Source organism: Oryctolagus cuniculus, chromosome 9 (genome assembly GCF_964237555.1).
Source record: "Oryctolagus cuniculus chromosome 9, mOryCun1.1, whole genome shotgun sequence".
NCBI classification, from domain to species: Eukaryota; Metazoa; Chordata; class Mammalia; order Lagomorpha; family Leporidae; genus Oryctolagus; species Oryctolagus cuniculus.
The window spans coordinates 122,372,036-122,393,634 of NC_091440.1; the positions used below are offsets into that span (position 1 = coordinate 122,372,036).

Here is a 21,599-nt window from a genome sequence, read left to right on the forward strand (position 1 = left end):
TTTATTTTTATTTGAGAGGCAGAGTTACAGAGAGAGAAGGATAGAGAAAGTGAGAAATCCTCCATCCATGGGTTCACTCCACAAATGGTCACCATAGCTGGGGTTGGTCCAGGCCTAAGCCAGGAGCCTTATCCAGGTCTGCCACATGGATGCAGTGCCTAAGGACTTGGGATGTCTGCTGCTGCTTTCCCAGGCTTGTGAGCAGGGAGCCGGATCAGAAGTAGAGCTGGAGCTCGCTCGAACTGGCTCCCGTATGGGAGGCTGGCATTGTAGGTGGTGATTTAACCCATTCTACCGCAATGCTGGGCACCATAATATTTTCATACTACACATTTTTTGAACTTTTTGAAGACACTTCATATGGATTGCATTTTCTTTGCCACTTCGTTCACCTGTGAACACCTAGGTTGATTCTATAGCTTGGCTGTTGTGAATTGTGTTGCAATGAATGTGGGAGTGCTGGTGTCCTTTTCAATATACTGGCTTCATTTCCTTTGGGTATATACCCAGGAGTGGGATAGCTGGGTTACATGATTGATAGGATTTTTGGTTTTTTGAGGAACTTCTCTAGTGTTCTCCATAGTGGCTGAGATAATTTGTATCTTCTTCAAAAGTGATTAAGGGTTCCCTTTTCTGCATATTCTTGCTAGTAATTGTTATTTTTTGGCTTTTTGATACTAGCCATTCTAACTGGAGGGAAATGGATCTCAAGGTGATTTTCATTGGCATTTCCTGGACATCGTAAGAATGCTGAGAATTTTTTCATAAATTCGTTGGTCATTTGAATTTTTGCTTTTAAGAAATATCTTCTCCCATCCTTTAACTGGATGTTTGCTTTTTTTGTTAAAATTTTAAAATATACATTCTGGATCTTAATCCTTTTTTTTTTTTCTGAAAGGTTCACATAAAAATTTATCCATCACAGGAGTTCCTTCTTAAATATTTATTTTTTTAAAAAAAAGATTTATTTATTTACTTGAAAGGCAGAGTTACAGAGGGAGAGAAGGAGAGGCAGAGAGAGAGAGAGTGATTGATTGATTTTCCATCCGCTGGTTCACTCCTCAGCTGGCTGCAACGGCCTGAGCTGTGCCAATCCAAAGTCAACAGCCAGGAGCCTCTTCTGGGTCTCCCACGTGGGTACGGGGGTCCAAGGACTTGGGCCATCTTCTACTGCTTTCCCAGGCCATAGCAGAGAGCAGGGTCGGAAGTGGAGCAGCTGGGTCTCGAACCAGCGTGCCCATATGGGATGCCAGCGCTTCAGGCCAGGGCATCAACCCACTGCACCACAGCGCCGGCCCCTGTTTTGTTTTTTTAAAGACCAGTTTCATGCTGGCGCTCCAGCTCACTAGGCTAATCCTCCGCCTTGCGGCGCCGGCACACCAGGTTCTAGTCCCGGTCGGGGCGCCGGATTCTGTCCCGGTTGCCCCTCTTCCAGGCCAGCTCTCTGCTGTGGCCCAGGAGTGCAGTGGAGGATGGCCCAAGTGCTTGGGCCCTGCACCCCATGGGAGACCAGGAGAAGAACCTGGCTCCTGGCTTCAGATCAGCGCGGTGCGCCAGCCATGGCGGCCATTGGAGGGTGAACCAACGGCAAAGGAAAACCTTTCTCTCTGTCTCTCTCTCTCACTGTCCACTCTGCCTGTCAAAAAAATAAAAATAAATAAAAATAAATAAAAGACCAGTTTCACAATTTTGGCTTCAGAATTTCCTATGGACATTTTTCACAATGACCCCAGTGCCTTCTGGGCTAAGCCAATCTCCTTTGTTCTTTGCTTGCTTTTTTGAATCTTTGGTTTGGCAGAATTTTGTCTTTAAAAAAGACCAATCGATGTTTTGATTTTGACCATGTATATGTTTTATGTATATAGTTTTACAATGCCTCTGATAGGATATAATATAGGGCCATATTTTATTTTTTTGAGAACTCTGATCTTTTATTTTTCAGTAGTGATTGACACTCAAAGAAATTTGGGTCTTGGCCAGATGATGGGTTTATACATGTTTTCTCTCATTCTTTCAGTTGTGTCTTCATTCTGCTGTTTCCTTGACTGCTTAGAAACTTTTTAGTTTGAAATGAGTCCATTTGTCTAATTTTACTTTTATTGAATATATTCAAGGATCTTATAAAAATAACTGGATAGTTAAAATGGTGTTATATACCAAGACTAGTATTTATGATGAATGGTGATTTTAATAAACTATTATCCATGATAATGTTTATTTCTGGTATAAATCTTGGATGCTGATAAATAAACCAGAATTCAGAAAGTTAAAAAAAATCATTGCCCTGTCTTGAAGTGTTTCCTCCTTTTTTTTTTTTTTTTTTTTAGTGGCTTGGGCTTGTTGTTGTTTCAAGTCTTAGATTTTGGTCATTGATCCACTTTGACTTGATTTTTCTATGGGGTGAGAAAGGAGATCAAGTGTCTTCTGTGTGTGAGGATCCTGTTCTCTCATCACCATTTATTGAAGAAACTGTCCTTTGTCTATGTTTCTGGTGTGTAGAGAATCATTTGGCTGTGTATGTATGTATTTATTTGTGGTATTTCTATTCTGTTCCACCGATCTTTGTATTTGCTTGAATGACATTACAGTGCTGTTGTGGGCTAGCTCTGTGGTGTGTTTTGAAATCCGGTATTGTGGAGGCTGGTGCTGTGGCATAGCGGGTGAAGCCTCTGATGGGTGCCGGTTTGAATCCCGGTTGCTCCACTTCTGATCCAGCTCTCTGCTATGGCCTGGGAAAGCAGTGAAAGATGCCTCAAGTCCTTGGGTCCCTGCAGCCCCCTGGAGACCCAGAAGAGGCGCCAGGCTCCTGGCTTCAGATGGATGTGGCTCCAGCCATTGCAGCCATTTAGGGAGAGAACCAGCAGATGGAATACTCTCTGTCTCTCTTGCTCGCTCTCTCTGTCTCTCTGCCTCTGCATCTGTAACTCTGCCTTTCAAATAATAAATAAACCTTAAAAAAGAAATGAGGTATTGTAATGCTTTTTACTTGTTCTTTTTGTTGCAGATTACTTTGGCTTTTGAGCTCTTTCGTCCTCCCATATTAATTACATGGTTTTTTCCTTTGTGGTTATAGAAGAATGTCATTGATGTTTTCAGGATACTGCATTGAATTTATGAATTGCTTTGGGTAATATGAACATTTTAAAAATATTCTGCCAAACCTTGAATGAACATGGGAAATCTTTCCAATTTTTCTGTCTGGTTCAATTTATCTCATCATTGTTTTGTAGTTTTCATTGAAGTATTTGTGTAATTTGTTAAATTTATTCCTAGGTATTTCTTATTTTCAGCTATTATCAATGGGATTGTTGTTAAATATCTTTGTTACCTAGTTTGTTATTGGTGTATGAAATGCTACTGATTTGTTTTTGTTAATTTAATCGCTGCGCTGTTACTCAATTTGTCAGTTTTAATCGTCTTTTTCTGAAATCTTCTGGGTTTTCTGCATATAAAAATGTTATTGCAAACAGGAACATTTTGACTTCCTCCTTTCCTATTTCTGTGCCTTTTTTTATTCTTGCCTAATTGACCTGGGTAAAACTGCAGTAACACTGAGTAAGAATGGTGAAAGTTTACTTCCTTTTCTGGATGTAAACATTACAGGAAATGTGGTTTTTCCCCCACATTCAGTCTGATGCTGGCTATCAGTTTATCATACATAGCTTTTACTATGTTGAGGTATCTTCCTTGTATACCTAGTTTGCTAAAGGTTTTAATGATGAATGGATGTTGAATTTTATCAAATGTTCTTTCTGCATCTATTGATATTATCACAGACATTTTAGGCTTCGTTATATTGATGTGAGGTACTTTGTTTTTTTAATTTGTATTTGTGGAATTATACTTGGATTTTTTTGGGATGAGTCCCACTTGATCATGGTAGTGATTTTTTTTAAAGATTTATGTTTATTTGAAAGAATTACAGAGAGACAGAGAGAGAGCTCTTCCATCCGCTGGTTTATGGTAGTGATTTTTATGATGTGCTATTGAATTTAATTGCTGCTAGCCTTTTGCTGAGAATTTTTGCTTCTGTGTTTTTTAGGGATATTTGTCTCTAACATTTTCTTGTTGTCTCCTTGTCTGATTTTGGTATCAGATGATGTGGCCTCAAAAAAAGAGTTTGGAAGTGTTCCATTCCCTTTTCAGTATTTTGAAATATTTTAATAAAAATTGGGGTTAATTCTTCCTTAAAAGTTAGGTAAAACCCAAATGTTTAGCCTTATGATTTTGGGCTTTTCTTTGTTGTAAGACTTTGCTGATTCACTCTCATGATTAATTACTGGCCCGCTCAGGTTTTCTGTGTCTTTATGATGCAATTTTAGGATTTATGATACAAATTTAGTATTTCTGGATTTTCCATTTTATTGGTGTATAATAGTTATGTTACTTCATTTCCTATGAATTTCTGTGATATCAGTTGTAATAGCAGCTTTTTCATTTTTGGTTTCATTTCTTTTAATCTTCTCTTTTTTTATTGGTTACTATAGATAAAGATTCATGGATTTTATTTATGTTTTCAAAACACCAATTCTTCATCTTCAGTAGAATATTGCATTTTTAAGTCTATTTCCTTTTTTTTTCCTTCTAGTAATTTTGTGTTTTGCTTGTTCTTGCTTCTCCATATCCTTTAGATGCGTTGTTAGGTTGTTATTAAATATCTTGTGTTTTTGTAAATAGGCACTTACTGATATACATATCCCCTTTATAACATTTTTATTGTCATGCAATGTTTCCATTTTCACTTGTTTAAATAAATATTTTAATTTCTCCTTTGATTTCTTCAGTGATCCATTAATCATTTAACAGGATATTGTTCACTGTCTATATAATTGTGTGATTCCTAAAGTTTATTTAGTTTTTAATTCCTAGTTTTGTTCCATGTGGGTCAGAAAAATTATGAGAGGGTTTTTTAAAAAATTGTTGAGACCTGTTTTGTGGCCTAATATATGGTCTGTCAGAGAATTTTATATGCACTCCTGAAAAGATGTTTACTACAACCGTTGAATGAAATGTTCTGTGAGTGAGTTTTATTCCGTTTGATCGACAGTCTGGTTTAATTCTGATGTCTCTCTGTTGATTTTGATTTTTTTTTTTTTTTTTGGTGGGGGAGGACTCTGTATGATCCGTACATTGAAGGCAGTAGAATGTTGCAGGTCCTGCACTATTGCATTGGAGTCGATCCCTGTATATTTAATGTTTGTTTTATAAAATAGCATGCTCTGGCATTAGGTGCTTATATGTTTACTATTGCTAGATCTTCTGCTGAGTTCATCACTTAGTCATTCAGTGACCTCCTTTGTCTTTTTGTCTTTAAGTGTATTTTGTCTGATACAAGCTTGGCTACCCTTGCTTGCTGTTCATTTCCTTTTGCATGGACAACATCTTCTTTCCATTGTTTCACTTTCTGTCTCTGTCTCTACTGGTGAAGTGGGTTTCTTATAGGCTGCACATTTTTGCATCTTTTTTTTCTTTAAATCAATTCAGCCAGTATGTATTTTTTACTTCAAACATTTTTTAAGGTGAACAAATTTCATGTATTTCATATACACAGAGTTAGAGCTTAGTGATACGTAGTGATACTTCCCACCCTGCCCTCCCTCCTGCCCATACTTTCACACTCCCTCCTCCTTCCTCTCTTATTCTCTCTTAATTTTTACAATGATCTACTTTAACTTTACTTTTATACTCATAAGATTAACCTTTCACTAAGTAAAGTGTTCAGCAAATAGTAAGAAGAAAAAGACACACTGTTTCCCAACAGTAGAGACAAGGGATATAAAGAAAATCATCAAATCTCAAAATGTCAATTTCACACATGTACATGACATATTTGGTGCTCTATTAGTTACCACAGATCAGGGAAAACAGATATTTGCCTTTGTGAGTCTGACTTATTTCACCAAGTATAATCATTTCCACTTGAATCCATGTTCTTTGAAAAGACAGAATTTCATTCTTTTTACAACTGAAGAGTATTCCATTCTCACTCTTTCACTGTGCGCTTGTGTGTGTACACATATATAGTTTCTCGATCAAGTCATCAGATGATGGACATCCAGGTTGATTCCATATCTTGGCTATTGTAAATTGAACTGCAGTAAACATGGAGGTACAGATCACTCTTTGATGTGATGATTGCATTTCCTTTGGGTGAATTCCCAGGAGTGGGATGGCTGAATCATGGTAGATCTGTTTGCAACTTTCTGAGCTAACTGTATACTGTCTTCCACAATGGCTGTCCAAGTTGACATTCCCATCAACAGGATTAGGGTTTCTTTATCCTTACATCCCCACCAATTTTTATTATTTGCTGATTTCTATGTGGGAGCCATTCTAACTGGGATGAGGTGAAACCTCACTGTGGTTTTGATTTGCATTTCTCTAATGACTACCGAGCATCTGTTCTTGTGTCTGTTGGCCATTTTAATTTCCTATTTTGAAAAATGTTTGCTGCAGTCCTTGCTCATTTCATAACTAGATTCTTTGTTTTGCTGTTCTTGAGTTTCTTGAGCTCTTCATAGATTCTGGATATTAATCCTTTATCAGTTGCATAGTTTGCAAATATTATCTCCTAATCTTTGGGTTGCCTCTTTAATTTGCTGAGTGTTTCCTTTGCTATGCAGACATTCTCAGCTCGATGTAGTCCTATTTGTCTATGGTGGTTTTGATTTCCTGTGCTTCTGGAGTCTTTTCCAAGAAGTCTTTGCTTGTGCCAATATTTTGCAGAGTTTCTCCAATGTTCTCCTCTACTAATTTGATGGTATCAGGTCATAGACTTAGATCATTGATGCATTTTGAGTTCATTTTTGCATAAGGTATAAGGAGTGGTGTTCTTTCATACCATTACAAATGGAGATATCATTTTCCCAGCACTATTTGTTGAAGAGACTATCTTTATCCCAAGGATTGATGTTAGCTCCTTTGTCAAAGATTAGTTGATTGTGGATGTGTGGATTGTTTTCTGGAGTTTGTGTTCTGTTCCACTGGTCTACCCACCTGTTTTTGTATCAGTACCAGGCTGTTTTGATTATAACTGCCCTGTGATATGTTTGAAATGTGTTATTGTGATGAATCTGGCTTTATTTTTGCTGTTTAAGATTGCTTTAGCTATTTGGGGTCTCTCGTGTTTCCATTTGAATGTTAGCAGAGTTTGTTCTAGAGCTGAGTAAAATGTTGTTGGAATTTTGATAAGGATTGCATTGAAGCTATAAACTGCTTTCAGAAATATATATATTTTTATGATATTAATTCTTCCAATCCATAAACTTGTAATATTTTTCCATTTTTTGTCTCCTCTTTCTTTAATGTTTTGTGATTTTCATAGTAGAGATCTCTCACTTTCTTGATTAAAGTTATTCCAAGGTATTAATTTTTTGTAGCACTTGTGAATGGGATTGATCTTAGAAATTCTTTTTCTTTTTCTTTTCTTTTTTTTTTTTTTTTTTTTTTTGACAGGCAGAGTGGACAGTGAGAGAGAGAGTCAGAGAGAAAGGTCTTCCTTTACCGCTGGTTCACCCTCCAATGGCCGCCGCGGCCAGTGTGCTGCAGCCGGCGCACCGCGCTGATCCGAAGCCAGGAGCCAGGTGCTTCTCCTGGTCTCCCATGGGGTGCAGGGCCCAAGCACTTGGGCCATCCTCCACTGCACTCCCTGGTCACAGCAGAGAGCTGGCCTGGAAGAGGGGCAACCGGGACAGAATCCGGCGCCCCGACCGGGACTAGAACCTGGTGTGCCGGCGCCACAAGGTGGAGGATAAGCCTAGTGAGCCGCGGCGCTGGCCAGAAATTCTTTTTCAACAATGGCATTGTCTGTGTATACAAAGGCTATTGATTTTTGTGTGCTGATTTTTATATTCTGCATTTTAACAAACTCTTTTATGAGTTCCAAAAGTCTCTTGAAGTGTTTTGGTTACCCTATATATAGAATTATGTCATCTGTAAACAGGGATAATTTGATTCCCTCCTTTGCAATATGTATCCCCCTTTTTTTTCTTGCCTAATGGCTCTGGCTAAACCTGCCAGAACTATATTGAATAGCAATGGTGACCGTGGACATCGTTGTCTGAGTCCAGATCTTAGTAAAAATGCTTTCAACTATTCCCTCTTCAGTATAATGCTGGCTGTGGGTTTGTCATAAATTGCCTTGTGTTGAAGAATGTCCCTTCTGTACCCAATTTGTTGAAAGTTTTCATCGTGAAAGAATGTTGTATTTTATGAAATGCTTTCTCTGCATCTATTGAGATAATCATATGATTTTTATTCCTCAATTTGTTAATGTCATATATCACATTTATTGATATACATATGTGGAATCATTCCTGCACACCAGGAATAAATCCCACTTTGTGTGGGTGAGTGAACTGTCTGATGTGTTGTTGAATTCAGTTACCTAGTATTTTGTTGAGGATTTTTGGATCTGTGTTCATCAGAGATCATTGTTCTATTGTCCCCTTTCTCTGTTGTATCTTTTTTTTGATTTTGCAACTAAGTTGATGCTGGACTCAAAAAGGAGTTTAGGAGGATTCTATGCTTTTCAGTTGTTTTGAATAGCTTGAAAAGAATTGGAGTTTGTTCTTCTTATTGTCTCTCTGAATTCAGCAGTGAAGTCCTCTGGTCTTGGAGTCTTCTTTTTTGGGAGAGTCTTTATTACTGAATCAATCTCTGTCTTAGTTATTTGTCTGTTTAGGTTTTCTGTGTCTTTATGACTCAATTTGGGTAGTGATATGTGTCCAGGAACCTATCCATTTCTTCAAGGTTTTGAAATTTGTTGACATGTAGCTCTTTGTATTAATTACTGATGATTGTTTTTATTTCTGCAGTAGCCATTGTTATATCATCTTTTTCATTTTTGATTTTATTAATTTGGATCTCCCTCTTTTTTTTTTTTGGTTAGTTGGGACAATGGTGTATCAGTTGTGTTTATTTATTTTCCCAGAAAACCAGCTCTTTTTCTGATCTTTTACATTTTTGTTTCAATTTTGTTTATTTCTACTCTAGTTTCAGTTAGTTTTTTCTTCTAATTTGAGGTTTGCTTTCTTATTTTTCTACATTCTTGACTTGCACTGACAGCTCATTTATTTGATGCCTTTCCAGTTTCTTGATGTAGGTGCCGATTGCTATAAACTTGCCTCTTAGCACTGCTTTTGCTGTATCTCATAAGGTTTTTTTTTTAAGATTTATTTATTTATATGAAAGACATATTTACAGAGAGGCACAAGCAGAGAGGGAGAGGGAGAGGGGGGGAGAGAGAGAGAGAGAGAGAGAGGTCTTCCATTCACTGGTTTACTCCCTAAATGGCCACAATGGCCAGAGCTGGGCCTATCTGAAGAAAGGAGCCTGGAGCTTCTTCCAAGTCTCCCACCTGGGTGCAGGGGCCCAAGCACTTGGGCCATCTTCTACTGCTTTCCCAGGCCACAGCAGAGAGCTGGATTGGAAGAGGAGCAGCTGGGACTAGAACTGGCACCCATATGGGATGCTGGCACTTCAGATGGCGGCTTTACCCACTGTGCCACAGAGCCAGCCCATCCCATAAGTTTTGATATGTCATACTCTGTTCTTCAGTTGTTTCCAGGAGATTTTTTTATTTCCCTTTTGATTTCCTCCATGACCTGTTCATTCAGGAGTTTGTTGTTAATTTCCAGGTTCATTCCATTGTCAGAAAAGATTCATGGTATGATACCTGTTTATTGAATTTGCTGAGACTTGCTTCGTGACCTATAGTATGGTCTTTCCTTGAAAAAGTTCCCTATACTGATGAAAAAAATGTGTTTTCCTCAATTATGTGATGAAAGGTTCCATAGATATCAGTTAGGCCCATTTGGTCCATAGTGTAGATTAGCTCTATTGTTTCTTTGTTGATTTTCTATCTAGTTGATCTGTTTATTGATGAAATGGACTGTTGAAGTCCCCCATTACTATTGTATTGGAGTCTGTGTCTCTCTTTAGATCTATTAACATTTGTTTTAAATAGCCAGGCATCTTGGTGTTGGGTATATATACATTTATTATAGTTACTTCCTCTTGTTGAATTGATCCATTAATCATTACATAATGTTCTTCTTTGTTTCCTTGAATAGTTTTGTGTCAAAGTCTGTTTCATCTGATACAGGATGGCTATATCTGCTCACTTTTTCTTTTCATTAGCATAAAATACCTTTTTTCATTCTTTCACTTTTAGTCTGCATTTATTCTTGTTGGTGAGGTGTGCTTCTTGTAGGCAGCACATAGATGAGTCTTGTTTTTGTAATCCATTCAGCCAGTCTGTATCTGTTAACTGGAGAATTTAGGCCATTTACATACAAGATTACTATTGATAAGTAATGACTTTGCCCTGCCCTTTTCCAATAAGTATTCCTGTTGTTTGTTTTGGATCCTTTGTACTTTTACTGTGCACATTTTCTGCCTTTCCATTCTGTCTTTCCATCTTTCTCTGTGTAGCACATCTTTAAGCATCATTTGTGAGGCTGGACAAATTTGTGAGGTGAAAAAAATCTTTGGATATCTATTTGCTATGGAGGGTCTTTATGTCACCTTCATTCATAAATGGGAACTTTGCAGGGTAGTTGAGGTTGACAGTTTTTTCTTTTAAGACTTGAAATCTTTCTTTGTTCTTTTCTAGCCTGCAGGGTTTCTAATGAGAATTCAGCTGTGAGTCTAATTGGAAATCCTCTGAAAGTAATCTGGCATTTCTCTCATGCATTAGAATCTTCTCTTTATGTTTTACTGTTAAATGTTTGACTACAGTGTGTTGTGGTGAAAATCTTTTTCTGGTCATGTCTATTAGGAGTTCTGTGTACCTTGTGTACTTGGATGTCACTTTGTTTTTCCAAATTAGGGAAGTTTGTTTTTTTAAAATTATTTCACTGAATAGGACTTATACTCCATTCACTCTTTCCACACCTTCAGGAACCCCACGACCTGTATGTTGGGTCATTTGATGGTATCCCATAAATCTCCATTTTTCTCATTTATTTAATTTTTCTTTTTGGTCTGTGATATTTCCAAAGATGTATCTTCTAGTTTGGATATTCTTTCTTCTGCCTCACCAAATCTGCCATTAAGGCTTTCCACTGTATTATTTATTTGACATGCTGAATTCTTCATTGCAGGTATTTCAGAGAAAAAGGTCTTCCTTTACCACTGGTTCACCCTCCAATGGCCACCATGGCCAGTGTGCTGTGGCCGGCGCATCGTGCTGATCTGAGCCAGGAGCCAGGTGCTTCTCCTGGTCTCCCATGCAGGTGCAGGGCCCAAGGACTTGGGCCATCCTCCACTGCACTCCCGGGCCATTGCAGAAAGCTGGCCTGGGAGAGGGGCAACCGGGACAGAATCCGGTGCCCCGACCGGGACTAGAACCTGGTGTGCCAGTGCCGCAGGTGGAGGATTAGCCTATTGAGCCATGGTGCCGGCCCATATGCATTTCTTAACTCATGCATTTGCTTTTCATTACTTCTGAGTAATCCTGTGATCACTCTTCTGAATTCCTTCTCAGGTATTTCATGAATCACTGTGTCGTCACATTCTAATGTTGAAGTATTGTTGTGTTCCTTTTGGGGAGTTACGTTGTCTTCGTTATTCTTGTTTCTTGAATTTCTGCATTGTTCTAGGTTGGGGTGAGTGCTGAGGGTGACATCCAAGGTGGATATGGTAAATCTCTTCTATTATCAGCAGGGGCAGGGTATGATCACTTCTGTTGGTGTAATCATAGCTTCACCTCCTCTTTTACAAGGTGATCAATGCCTGGGGTAAGCCCACAGTGGGCATGGCAGTCGCGTGCTCTGCTGCATGAACTGCACAAAGGAGCTGTGCAGTCCTCAGTGGGAGCTCAGATCCCTCTGCAATGTACCACCCCAGTCAGTCGGGGGGCTCTGAGCCTCTGCACCAGACACAGTGATTGCCCAGAGACCCAGTTACATCCTGCGCCCTACTGTGCCATCACAGAATTCCCATAGTTGAAGCACACATGGCTCCCACTATCAAGGGGTGCAGAGAACCCACTCGGCCCTGCTAGTCTATCCTGTCCACAGAGTGAACAGAGACATTCCCAGAGCCAGCTGCATGTGGGTACTCTGCCTAGGCCATTTGAGCCCCAGAACCTGTGATATGTTGAGAACCTGGGGCCACCTCACAGTCCAACATGGGTGCCCAAAACCCTGTCAACCCTTCCAGCCAGACTCAAATTCAGTGGGCAATGCCAAGTCTTCTGTCTGGTAAAATCCCTGACCACATGCGCACACAGGATCCACTGCAGCCTGTACTTGTATCTGTGGGGAGCAACTCGGACTAGACTAAGTTACTGGAATTAAGACTTATTCTATGCATCTGCTCTCCCACAATATGGCGCTGGGAGAGGAGTAAACAACTTCTACACAGCTGCCTCCAGTTCGACCTATAACCTGCAGGAGCTGATCCTGCTCCTGATTGGAGGAGAGCAGCGTACTCAGCGTGTGGGTAGCAGAGTTGGGATTGGTGGAAGAGGACTATAAAGGAGGAGAGAGACAACATGCACCAGGAACATCTAAGGGGAACATCCGGGTAACATCTGAGCAGCCCCCGAGAGAGCCGGCCGGCGGTGTGCCGCTCCCCAGCGGAAGTGGGGAAAGTGGCAGGGGGGCCCGCCCTTCCACGGAGGTGGAAGGATCGGCAGCCAACCCGGGAAGGAGCAGCAGCAAACCCGGGAAGGGCCGAGCAGACAAAAGAACAACGCAGGGTCCTGTGTCGTTCCTCCACGAAGAGGGGGAGCAACAGTATCAGAATGGTTCCTTCTCCCCACTGGGTGCTGGGCTCCCTTGTGGGAGGATGGGGAGAAAGAAACGTGTTTTCTTTGACTGGGTTAGGCAGGTACACTGCCCCTGGGTGGGGCTCCATGCCGGACTCAAAGCAGTGTGGTCCACAAGGCGCTCAGGCAATATCACAGGCGACACAGGCAGCCGCAGTCTGTTGTCCCTGTGCTCTCCAAAGCTGGCGTCTCCTCCAGTTCCCTGCTGTGAGGGTGGTTTGAGTTTCTGCACTCGTGGCTGCACATCTTCACCTTCCAGGCATCACTCTTCCTTCTGCAGAATGTCCACTGCAAACGTCCCTCCAACTCGCCCCTGGGAATGCATCTCCTCCACTTTTCTTTTAGTTTCTCCTTGTCTACATCAGCATGTCTTTGCCCTCTTCAGCCATCTTGGAATCTCTCGTATGTATCTTTTAACTGGGGGATTTAGTCCATTTAATTTCCAAGTTCCTGTTGATAAGTAATGACTTAGTCTGATCATTCTGTTGATTTATTGTTTTCCATAGCCCGATTTCTTCTTTTGTTGTTGTTTCCATGTTTCATGGTTTGGTGACTTCCTGTATTGATAATGTTTGACTCTGTTTATCTGTATCTGTCTGCTTGTCCAGTGAGTTTTATACTTCCTCATGTTTTCATGATAGTAGTTATTTTTCTTTAGCTTCTAAATGTAGGAACCTCTTTAGCATCTTAAGTAAAGCCAATTAGGTGGTGAAAAATTCCCTCGAATTTTGGTTACCTTGGAAAGTCTTTATTTCTCCGTCATTTATAACGAAACTTTGATGGGTACAGTACTATTGATGATTGGCAGGTTTCTTTTATTCTTTCAGAACTTGGAATATGTTACTCCAGCCTTGTTTGGGTTACAAGATTTTTGCTGAGGAATCTCTTGTTAGTGTAATGGGGCTTTCCTTACATGTGACTTGGAGTTACCTCTTACATGTTTAAATGTCTCTCTGTGGCACGCTTTTGGTAGTTTGCCTGTATTTCTTTATTCACTCATCTGATGATGAACACCTTGGTTGACTGCAGATTTTGGCTATGGTGAACAGTGCTGCTATAAACATGGCGAGCCACGTGAGTTCTAATGCTTGAAGTGTGCATATCTGATTAGCTAAAATAGAGAAAGGCAGAGGAAATGAGCGTATTTTGCTGTTAGAGGATTCATAAACTTATAATGAGGGAAGTTGAACCTGGAAGGTTATAGAATGTTCAGTTTTTAGTCATTTCCCCTTTCTCTCACTGATGTCACTCAGAAGGGGGAAGAACCAACCATCAGTTGGGTAGCGGGCATTTTGCAGGAGAGCACGTCCACCTGCCCTGTTCTAAATCCTCTCACTGCTCTGAGTGATGGAAAATCTCTGCTTTTTATGCATGATGCACCTGAAGTTGAAGGAGTAAAGTAACCTGTCCACGATGACTCAAGTAGTAAGTAGCAACCCTGGGACTTAAATTAATATTGATCTGGCTTCAAGGACTGTGCCCTGTTCAGTCTCTGTTAGTGTGCTGAATTTCGACATTTCAATCAGCATTACATCTCAGAGTTCCCTTCCGAGTGCTGTGTTTCGGTTTGGTTTTTGCCTGAGGGATGTGCTGCTGTCCGTACGTACAAGGACCCCCTAATTCACCGTCGTTGGACTATGTGGCTGAGTTGTCTGTACAGGAGCTGTTAATGATTGCAGCAGAAATGCCTGTCACACAAGCCGGGGGAAATGGGCAGGGCCCCCAGAGGTGTTCCTCGTGCCTCACCTCTTGGTGAGCGTCCCCAGGACGTGGTCTGTTGGCTGTACTTTGTGGGTGGCATTGCCATGTCTGAACTTGACTTCTCCAGGTTCCTGCTGCTTCGCTGAATAATCTCTGTCACTCAGAGCTGTCCTTGCTGCCTCTTCACCATCACTCCTTGAGCAGATCTCTGCGTACTTCCCTTCATAGCCCTCGCCTGACTCCTAAGCAGATAGAAGTCTCTCCCCATAAAAACACTTTGCTGCAGAGCCAGAGTTGTGGTGCCATGGTTTAAGCCACTGTCTATGATGTGGGCATCCCCTATCAGATGGTAGTTGGAGTTCCAGCTGCTCGAACCAGTGGATGGTAGCTCTTGGTTTCTTTCTTTATCTCCCTCTCTTTCCCTCTCCTTTTCTTTTTCACTCTGCCTTTCACATAAATAAAATAAATTTATAAAAATGAAAAAGCTTTCCTAAACATTTTCATCAATATGAGTAAGTAGGGAACTAGAATAAATGAGGAGGATACTTCAAAAAGAATCATGGAAAACAAAATGTAAACATAAGGTCATTTGGCAAAAAATTTTTTTGAAAATATTTTCCTTAATACATGTCTCCTAGGATCTTTTGAAGAACCCTCATTAAGATAAAAAATAAACCAAAAAAAAGTAACCCATATTCATCCCAGTGGACTCCAATATGAGGTTTTTTATTAACTCTTTGACTGTAATTGAATTTTGTCATTGTTTACAGCCTTGTAATAAGCAGTTTAACCTATTTGAGTCTCGCTAATCCAGTCACAACCTACATTTCCACTTTGATGTTTCCCATCACTGCCTTATGGTTACCAGCCAAACCAGGCAACACATAATGCCAGAATGTAGCCCACAAACCTGTTGGTGCTGTTTGTCCACCCAGGACTCTCTACTTCTCCATTCATCAAACTTCTGTTCGACTGTCAAGGCCCTGGTCAAAACCCAGCTGTTCCATTAAACTCTTCTCATGATAGCATACAATGCTGCCAGTCCAGCCTCTCCAGTCCTATTTGAGGGGGAATCATGAAAGATTGAGAATTGGGAGAATAGGTGTCTCCCTGGCTTGGCCTCTGCGTGATTCTAGAAAAGTTACATTATGGTGCCGTAGTCTCATTTCTCAGCTATCTCACTCTAGAAAAATACTAGGTTCACTCCGTTCTTAGAGACCCCAGTGACTTTGTCCTCCTTTGTTGTCGCCTGTGTTCTGGTGGCACGGTATTTATTCCTGCACTATATAACGAGGAGCAGAGAGTTCTGCCATTAGCCATTAGCCATTAGCCAGTGCTTCTAGTACCCTGTATCGGTATGCCATGCCATAGCTGCCCATTCGTATTTGCAGTCTCCAGGATCTAATCAAGATGTTAAGAGAAGACATTCAATTAACGGACTGCTATCTGGCTCTTGTCTTGGGGTTGGTTTTCCTATGAACTTGCGATTTGCTATTTTCAAAGTTAAAAATTGGGGCAGGGATGGTTTATGATGGAGCTCACATTCTCTGAGGTTTACCCAGTCTTTTTTTTTATTGAGATGGAGTACTTGGGGTATGCATGTAGATGTAGACGTAATAGATGGGGCACAGTATAACATTTCATTTATGTGTATGGTGTAATGTTTCCATTTCCTTTTATTTTCAAGATTCATTTATGTTTTGAAAGTCTGAGTTACAGAGACAGAGACACAGAGAGATCTTCCATCCATTGGTTCACTCCCCAGATGGCTGAAATGGCCAGGACTGAGTCAGGAGCTCAGAAGCTCATCTGGTCTCCCAAGTAGGTGGCTGGAGTCTGAGTACTTAAGTACTTAATCTTCCACTGCTTGTCCCAGAACAAGGGCCAGGGAGCTCATCCACAGTGGAGCAGCAGGGACTTGAGCTGGTGCCCATATGGGATGCTGGTGTCATAGGTGGTGGCTTTACCCACTGTACCACAACACTGGCCCCTCCTTTTCTTATGTATGTATTTATTTGAGCCCATCGGCTCCTCTCTTCCAGTTATTCACACACTCTTGCAGTGTATCATACATTATTGCAAACTGTTGCTGTCCCACTAGACTGTAGAATTGGAGCCAGTTACTTCTGTGTTTTCCTATTATCCAGCCTCCCTCTATCATCTGTCCTCCCACACCTCCCATCCCCTTGTAATCACCAGTCTAAGTTCAGATGCAATTTTTTTTAACTTCCACTTATATAAGAAAGAACATGAAGTACTTGTCTGTCTCTGTCTGGCTAAGATTTATTTTGTATTCCTCCCTTGTATTTACAAAGGAAATAATATTTTAGCCTCTTTTTCAGAAGGCACAATACAAGGTAAAAGTGAATTTCAGTATTCATAAAAGGGGATTTAATATCCTTTTGTAAGGTATATTTTTATTTGAAGGGCATACTGACAGAGACAGACAGATATAGATAGACAGAGATTCTCCATCTGCTAGTTCACTCCCCAGATAGCCACAATAGCTGGGTCTGTGCCAGGCCAAAGCCAGGAGCTTGTGACTCCATCTAGGTTTCCCACTTGAGTGGCAGGGACCCAAGGACATGAGCCATGACCTGCTGCCTCCTACAGAGCGCGTTAGTGGGAAGCTGGATCAGAAGTGGAGCAGGGACTTGAACCCAGGCACTCCGGGATGGGGTGCAGGTATCCTAACTCTGGGGTGAGGACAGAGACTCGAGCAAGATAACTATCTCAGAAAGGACATCTCGTAATAAAATGATTTGGAGCCCATATTGGGATTTTCTCAATGAGGACAGCTTCTATATTGACCCAATGAATTAGTATATTTGAGATATTTTGGCGTAGCAAGGAAAAAGGTAATAAATGCTTTCTAGTCATCATCTTTTAGATATTCATACTGAAATACTGATGGATAAAATATTACATGTGGAATTTGCTTCAGAACAATGTGGTGTAGGTTTAGTGGGTGAGAATGTAGATGAGATGGAATCTACACAAAAGGTCTACAAAGATGATCAGTCTTTTCAGTCTACTTTGGTGTTGCTCTGAATCTTCCCCTAATCGTGCCTTAGATTTTTTAGTCACGTGGCACAGGCTTCAAAATCAAGCTGGCCTGGTCTTATAATGGTCACTGTTTCTTGTTTGCTTTGTGAACTTGAACAAGTGTCCTAAGCTGAATTTGTTTGTATCATGTGTGAAACAGAGATCCTATAGGGTTCTCTTGAGGATTTGAAGATACTCATACACATTGATAGTGTTTTATTTAGGTACATACGCATGTCTGCGTGGCTACACTCTGGCCTAACCAGTACAGGAAGCAAACCAAGGAGGTGATAGGTGGAGGGAAGTCAGTGGCGCTTAGTGCATTGGTGAGGAGAGCCTTGGTTTTTCACGGGGTCCCTTTCCAACGTGTTCGAGACTCTGCACAGGCACACCAACACATCCTCGTGTTCTTCAGCCTCAGCAGCTGCTGGGCTCCGAGGAGACTCTGACTGCTCGAGAGATGCCGGGACAAGGCGTCACCACGCAGATCTCTGTGGTCCCTTTGCTCTGCTGTCCACCCTGCCCACAGCCCCTGCCTGCACAACTACTGGCCTCTTTGGAACTCGGTGTCAGCCTTCTCATGATCTCTCTTTCCTGGCCAGTAGAGGGTGGACTCTGGCTTCCCTTTGCAGAATATGCAGCGAGGAGTCCCCTGTTGTGTTGCTGATGGGGTCAATACGCTGATCACTATTCAGCAGGCCACAGAAATAGACCTGCAGGGCTGAGAGAGCGTGGTCAGCAGGACAGTCTCCCACTGATTTTCGTATGGATCACCTTCAGTTCCCCGTCTTTCGGCATTGTCCCTCCCTAGTATCTTCATCTCCCCTTTGTCACTGTTCCCACCATTGAGTCAGAAAGGCAACCAAAGGCCTTCTGGGCCTTTGAAAACCTGGATGTTTGCATAGGTCCTTGTCCTGTCCCCAAATACTCTAAGATGTTCCATGAAAAGTTCTGACAAAACTCACTGTCCTTTCTCTTAGGCAGTCTCACATGCAACCCCAGCTTTGTAACACACATGAAATGCTTTGATCATGGTAGACACTTGGAAGCCAGTGGCTGATGATGACCCAGAATCAGAAGTTATCAGCAGTGTGAGGCTCAGAGCAACCTTGACGCGAGCCTTTGGCTGCTCCAGAAACACCACATATATCAAATTCTAAGTGTCTTGCCTCCCTTTGTTCCATTTCCTGTCACTACAGGTTTTTGTCCAAGACACACTATCAGTAGGAGGAAGGGGAGATTTACTGCAGCAAAGAATGGGGTCGATTTCAAAATACCTCGAGAGAGGCTTTTCTGGGCATTGTCCTGTTCTTTTCAGCCAGTGAAGCATTAAGATTGTTGGAGAGGCTGGCGCCGCGGCTCACTAGGCTAATCCTCCGCCTTGCAGTGCTGGCACACCGGGTTCTAGTCCTGGTCGGGGCGCCAGATTCTGTCCCGGTTGCCCCTCTTCCAGGCCAGCTCTCTGCTGTGGCCAGGGAGTGCAGTGGAGGATGGCCCAAGTGCTTGGGCCCTGCACCCCATGGGAGACCAGGATAAGTACCTGGCTCCTGCCATCGGATCAGCGCGGTGCGTCGGCCGCAGGGCGCCGGCGTAGCAGCCACTGGAGGGTGAACCAACGGCAAAAGGAAGACCTTTCTCTCTCTCTCTCTCACTGTCCACTCTGCCTGTCAAAAAAAAAAAAAAATTGTTGGAGAATAAATGACACCGCCAACTGCAAACTTGGGACATGTAGAAGTTGAGTAATAACTGTATTACAATGAGCCTGCCAGAGGCGGGTGTGCCCCGTAGGTCGGAGGGTGTGGTGAGCTTCTAGAAATTGAAAAGAAAAATGCCTGTAAGGAAGTATAGCTTTGTTTAGGTTCCAGGACATCTAATCTTTTCAAGTTCAGCTGAAGGTTCTTCCTCTTCTAAATGGACCCTGAGTACAGTCTGGAGCAACTCTACAAGGACTTTGTGTTTATTGTTTTGTTTGGAGAAATCACATTTATCTCACTAACATTGGTTCACTGGCAACACAAGTGTTTATTAGTAGAAGGGCTGGACGTTTCTGATCATAGAATCTATAGTGAAAGTGGTGCTGCCGCGAGAAGAGCAAAGATACAGTGATCCTGCGATGTTATCTGGGCCCATTGATGGCCATTAGTAATATCTTAGAAATTTTTTCTTATTGTGCTTGATATGTTGCTATGTAGCTATTGAAATGGTATGGTGCTGTGTGTGTGTGTGTCAAACAGTGGGCTGCACACGGTAGGCAGCCCATGGGAGACTCGGTCTGACTTTGTTCCATGACCGAGTGTTAGAGCGACCCCACCCTACGCTGGACTCTTACTGCCACAGGAAGTGGACTGGCTCAGGGATTTTCATGTAAATGCTCTGCAGGTGAACATTTGAATGGCTTGAAAAGGGAGAGCACTCTTCCTGCCCTGTGCTGGCGCCTGTGGCAGCCTGCGGCTCCTCCAGCCCATCTTCTACTGTAAGTCCTTCTTCTGCACTCGCCGTTTGCTCGCTCTTGATCAATTGCTTGAATTTCCTGGTTTTTAAAATGCACCTCTGAGGTTATCATTTTAGCAGTCTGTGCCGGTGTCTGTGTGAGGGTTCTTCTGGGCCTGGGACGCTGGTTCGTGTGCTAGGGACTTGTGGCCTGGAAGAAGGGCGCAGTTGCTACTCTCCCCACTGCACATCTGCAGATACTTTGGGCTGTCCTCCAGCTTTCATGAGCTAGAATCCTAAACTAAGAAATCTTTATATTGGCTACTCTCATAGGAAGAAAAGTGCCATTTGTCTAAATTTATGCCAATTTAGGATTGAGATGGGTTGTATGTTGAGTTGTTTGCTGATCGCAGATTTAGACAGGTTGGTGATTTGGCAATGTCAAATTGCTTATCTTGGGACTGTTCAATGACAATGTAGGAATGTATGACTACCGCATGGATGAGATTCCACCAAAATTATGCAGTCGTTATTTAATCATTAAATACATTTATCAAAAGGCTTCTCGCTATACTGATTCACATGTAAGACACAGGGAAAAGGCTGTGCAAAGCATTATGGTACAAGTGTCATTTCTAATACAGTGGAAATAAATTGTGTTTTTGCTGTAGTTACTACTTTGGCTTTAAAGAGCTTGATAAATTGACTTTTTAAAAATACAAACTCTGCAAATAAAAGTATGTGTTCCTGCTTCCCTCATTTTGGAGTCCAATTTCATGGGACAAGAAATACTGCATTCCCTTTTTTATTTCTTAAATTAGAATATAATGCCTACCCTGATAGATAGAAAATGAAGGCTTGTCTAACAAAGTTAACTTTTCATTATAGTGCAGTAGAAGGTACTGTTTCAAGTCACACAGAAATAATTGTTATGTTGTGGAATATTAAATGGGATTATTTTTTAATATTAAGAAAGTAGTTTGGGGTCAGCTCTATGGCACAGTGGGTTAAGTCACCGTCTGCAGAGTTGGCATCCCATATAGGTTCTGGTTCGAGTCCCAGGTGATCCACTTCGGATCCAGCTCCCTGCTAATGAGCCTGGGAAAACAGTAGAAGATGGCCCAAGTCCTTGGTCCCCTGCACACATGTGGGAGACCGGGAAGAAGCTCCTGGCTTCAGCCTGGCCATTGCGGCCATTTGGGGAATGAACCAGTGGATGCAAGATTCTCTGTTTCTCTCTTTATCTCCCTCTCTCCCTCTCCTTGTCTTTCCTTCTCTCCCTCTCTCCCTTTCTTCCTCTCCTTGTCCCCTCTCTCCCTCTCTATCTAACTGACTTCCAAATAGATAAATCTTTTAAGAAATAAAAAAAAAGGGAGTTCTTGTTTGTACTTCTGAAGTGCCATTGTTAGTGACACTGAAGGATTCCTGGTTTTCCTCCCATTTGATAGCTTCATTGCTTATATAGGTATTAGAGTGTAGGTAAACAAGCATATAATTGCTAATCTGATGATTCTGAAGATGTAGGCTGCCATTACTGAACTGTTAACTACGTAGTAAACCAAATTGTTACCTTTTGTGGCAAATATTTTCTTGGATAGTTTATTTTTTAAGACATTTAAAAAATGTATCTGACAGGCAGAGAGAGAGA

At 41.6% G+C, this 21,599-nt stretch overlaps 2 protein-coding genes across 2 annotated transcripts in view; one reads left to right on the forward strand and one right to left on the reverse strand.

Moving 5' to 3' along the window:
• Positions 1-21,599, forward strand: part of IRAG2 (inositol 1,4,5-triphosphate receptor associated 2) — a 59,463-nt gene that overhangs the window by 16,720 nt on the left and 21,144 nt on the right.
• Positions 1-21,599, reverse strand: part of DNAI7 (dynein axonemal intermediate chain 7) — a 138,581-nt gene that overhangs the window by 7,759 nt on the left and 109,223 nt on the right. The gene's annotated exons all lie outside the window — the stretch shown is intronic.